We start from the raw sequence: 4,995 nt of genomic DNA, 5'->3' as shown, positions 1-4,995 counted from the left end.
ATACCTAAATTTCATACACTTTTATGGCACATATCTTAAGCATAATTGAGAAAAACCAACTTAAAACAATACTTTTTGTATAAAATATAACAATCTTGTATATTTGTGTTTGTATTTCTTTTTTTATGTATTTTGTAGGATTTAGAAAGAAGAAAAGAAGAGAAAGAAAGATTCATGGTCAAAAACAAAAAGAAGTCAAAATCAAGGTGTTCAAGCAGGCAGCTAAGGGTGGACCACGCCACGCTAAGCTGACCTGGACACCAACCTGACCTGGACCAAGCTGCTCAAGCAAGCAGTTGAGAGGACCTGCTTGGTCGTTCAGCCTACCACCAGACTAGTCCTGACACGGTTAGAACTCAAGCTTGACACGGTCAGACACAAGCTTGGCACATGCCCAAGCTGCTCAACAAGCAGCTTAGCGGTCCAACCAAACAGCTCAGCGAAGAACCAGACTCCTGCCCAGATCAGCAAGTACCAGGCCACGTCCCAGTCAGCACGGTCAAAGCTGCCGAACAAGCAGCTAAGCGGTGCAACAAGTGTGCTAAGCGGTATGCACCCAGACTTAACTTAGCCATCAAGCAAACCATGAAGTCGCCAATGACATCACTTCAAGTATCCCACCATAGGCTTTTCAGAGTAGCTCACCATAGCTGGTCCCAGAGCTCACAACTAACTTTGATGAGTCAAGCACAAGGAGGTGATAAAGCTGCTTGATTAAGTGACCAGACCCATACTGAAGGGTTTTGTCAGCTGCTGAGCGGTGCTAACAAGCAGCTCGGCGGCTCCAGGGAACTTCTATAAATAGGGTACATTTCATTCGAATAAAAAACATCATCTCTCACATTTTCATTCACATTTTTCCTAGAAATACTTCCCTGAAGTTCTCTCTTCTTATTCTTAGTTCATAGGAACTTTATTTAAGCAAGTTTTGTAATTTTAGTTTATAATTCAAGAGGAGAAAAGGAGAAGGCAAATGAGATGCAAAAATCAATTTTGTAATCTCATTTGGAACTCAAAGCATCCAATCCATGGATAGATGGCTCATGCTCCTAACAATTTCTTTTGAACCCAACCTGACCTGGACCAAGCTGCTCAAGCAAGCAGTTGAGAGGACCTGCTTGGTCGTTCAGCCTACCACCAGACTAGTCCTGACACGGTTAGAACTCAAGCTTGACACGGTCAGACACAAGCTTGGCACATGCCCAAGCTGCTCAACAAGCAGCTTAGCGGTCCAACCAAACAGCTCAGCGAAGAACCAGACTCCTGCCCAGATCAGCAAGTACCAGGCCACGTCCCAGTCAGCACGGTCAAAGCTGCCGAACAAGCAGCTAAGCGGTGCAACAAGTGTGCTAAGCGGTATGCACCCAGACTTAACTTAGCCATCAAGCAAACCATGAAGTCGCCAATGACATCACTTCAAGTATCCCACCATAGGCTTTTCAGAGTAGCTCACCATAGCTGGTCCCAGAGCTCACAACTAACTTTGATGAGTCAAGCACAAGGAGGTGATAAAGCTGCTTGATTAAGTGACCAGACCCATACTGAAGGGTTTTGTCAGCTGCTGAGCGGTGCTAACAAGCAGCTCGGCGGCTCCAGGCATCAAAATATGTTGAACTCATTATTTGTGCATTGACATGTTCATATGATTCATTCTATTAGGAAATTGTAAAATAGTAAAGTGTTATCAATAAATTTATTTGTTAAAAACACCTTTTAATATACAAAAAGTTATGAAGCTAACTTACTAACTTTTATTTATTTTTAATTACATTACACCATTTATTTATTCTTTAATACCAACCTTCCTTAAGGAAGAAGTTTGGTTTGTTAATAAAACGAACGCGGAAGGGAGTAAATAAATAAAGGTTACTTCAATTTATTATTCTTTTTTTATTTATTTATTTATTTGTTTCTAACAACTAACTATTCATCACTTTTGTACATTAGAATACCATTAAACCGGTGTTGGAATTTATTCCACAAAACCGAGATGGTATTCAAAGGTACTTAATACTTATGTAATAGGGGATGACTTCGATACCATTGTACCGGCGTTGGAATTTATTCTAACAAAGCCGAGATGGGGCAAAGAAGGAATAACTTATTCACATGATTATTAAAATTAAGTTGTAAGTGGAATATTCTTGAAACCATTATACCAGAGTTGGAATTTATTTCAACAAAACCAAGATGGCGAACAAAGAATAAAACCGAGTTCACTTACTTACTCAAATAAAAATAAAAACACACCAAGGAAGAGGAATTCCACTCTCAACAAGTTGGCACCACTGCCGAGCGATTTGTTGAGAGGGGAAGGCCTACTCATCGAGAAAAACCTTTCAACAACTGGTTCACCTTCTTGTACACCGAAGGATACGTCCAGTGCTCTTGCAACACAAGAGATTTCTTTACTAAATATTATGAGTTGTAATTACAATTTCTCACCCCGAGACCTCTATGTACCTTACTGACTCACTAATACTTATGTCACTCTTGGAAAACACCCTTTCCAAGTGACTCTATCCCCTTTTTATCACACCCTTGTGAAAGAAAGAATTCTGCAATGTCAATGAAGAATTTACAACAATGGCAGGATTGCCTTTACAAGTTTGGAATGTAATATCATTTGCAATCTGATAACTGTATACGAAGTAATAATGCTCTTATAAGGTTGTAAAAATTTGAAACACTTTACTTCAAACAACTCATAAAATTCACTTTGAAAGTTTAAGAACAAGTTGCAAAAAGTGCATAAAATATTTCAGAGAATTTTCAGAATTATGTTTGAAAGTTTGTGAGAATATTGTGTAAGAGTTATGATTTGATTATGAGTTTCAATGCCTTTAAATAGGCTTTCCAACCAGCCATAACACCTCTTTGAAAGGGTAGGAATTGATTGGAATGAAACCATTTTGTTTGGGATGAAAACCATTCATTTTGAAATTTGAAAATTGATGCAACAACTCTCAGTAACCGATTACAACCTTGAGTAATCGATTACCCAAACTCTCTATCCAACTAGGCATTTAAAATTTAATTAGAGTAATCGATTACAACCTTGAGTAATCGATTACTCAACTTTGCTAAAACTGGGTAATATGTTACTCACATACAGTAATCGATTACCCTGCACAGTTTTTGTTGGGTAAATGCTTTTCTCACTTATGTAACCTGTTACTTAGATACAGTAACTTGTTACACACTATTTTTTAATATTGTTTTGTTTATACTTGAAGTGTTTCAATTTTCTTAAAAAATAATTTGAGCATTACTATTATTGTATATTCGAGAGTATATGATAGAAGTACCTATTTAGACTTAAACTAATTTGTCTTGAAACTTTGTCTTCTTTGTCTTCATAAGTATTCTTCCTTTTCTTATTTTTGGTGATTTGGTGTCTTCATCAAAATCGTATCAAGGTCAGGAGCCAAGACCTTCTTCACACTTGTGACCGTGTGTTGAAAGATTTATTTTGGGGGAAGGTTTTCCCCTCTCAACAAATCGTCCTGGCAGTAGTGTCAATTTGTTGAAAGCGGAAATTCCCTCAATTCGGTGTTTTTTTCTTTTTATTTGATTAAGTAAGTGAACTCGGTTTTATTCTTTGTTCGTCATCTCGGCTTTGTTGAAATAAATTCCAACGCCGGTATAATGGTTTCAAGAATATTCCAGTTACAAATTACTTCTAATAATCATGTGAATAAGTTATTCCTTTTTTGCCACATCTCGGCTTTGTTAGAATAAATTATAACGCTGGTACAATGGTATCGAAGCAATCCCCTATTACATAATTATTATGTACCTTTGAATACCATCTCGGATTTGTGGAATAAATTCCAACACCAGTTTAATGGTATTCTAATGTACAAAAATGATGAATAGTTACTTGTTAGAAGCAAATTAATAAATAAAGAATAAAAGAATAATAAATATAAGTGACCTTTATTTATTTACTCCATTTCGGGTTCCTTTTATTAACAAACCGAACTTCTTCCTTAAGAAAGGTCGATGGTTAAGTAAGTGAACTTGGTTTTATTCTTTGTTCGCCATCTCGGCTTTGTTTAAATAAATTCCAACGCTGGTATAATAGTTTCAAGAATATTCCAGTTACAAATTACTTCTAATAATCATGTGAATAAGTTATTCCTTTTTTGCCACATCTCGGCTTTGTTAGAATAAATTATAACGCTGGTACAATGGTATCGAAGCAATCCCCTATTACATAATTATTATGTACCTTTGAATACCATCTCGGATTTGTGGAATAAATTCCAACACCAGTTTAATGGTATTCTAATGTACAAAAATGATGAATAGTTACTTGTTAGAAGCAAATTAATAAATAAAGAATAAAAGAATAATAAATATAAGTGACCTTTATTTATTTACTCCATTTCGGGTTCCTTTTATTAACAAACCGAACTTCTTCCTTAAGAAAGGTCGATATTAAAGAATAAATTGTGGAATGTAAATAACAATAAATAAAACTTAGTAAGTTAAGTAAGTTAGTTTCATCACTTTTGTATATTAAAAGGTGTTTCAACAAATAAATTTATTGATAACACTTTACTATTCTACAATTTACACCTCTTTCAAGATTCAATTGTAGTATAGTATAGGGTTATGTCGAACCAAAAGGAATTGCCTAATAGAATGAATCATATGAACATGTCAATGCAAAAAATAATGAGTTAAACATATTTTGATGGTTTTTGTTTTAAATTGCTTATAAAAAATTAACAAGAAACATAAACTAAATATTAACAAATTCTTGAGGAGACAAGATCATTTTGAATAAGGAAAATATTTCCCAACTTCTTATGAATTTGAACTACTTAGACAAGTTCTTATGTTTTACTTTGATTAACTCCAAACACCAAGTTCTAAAATCCTCCTTTTAGTGTATGTCCTAAAATGGTAGAATGATGTTCACTTATATTTATTACTAAACAATACTACATCCACAAAGAGAATAGGTTGTCACACCCTAATCTTGGC

Source organism: Lupinus angustifolius, chromosome LG19, assembly GCF_001865875.1.
Source record: "Lupinus angustifolius cultivar Tanjil chromosome LG19, LupAngTanjil_v1.0, whole genome shotgun sequence".
Taxonomy (NCBI): domain Eukaryota; kingdom Viridiplantae; phylum Streptophyta; class Magnoliopsida; order Fabales; family Fabaceae; genus Lupinus; species Lupinus angustifolius.
This window is presented reverse-complemented; position numbering follows the sequence as displayed.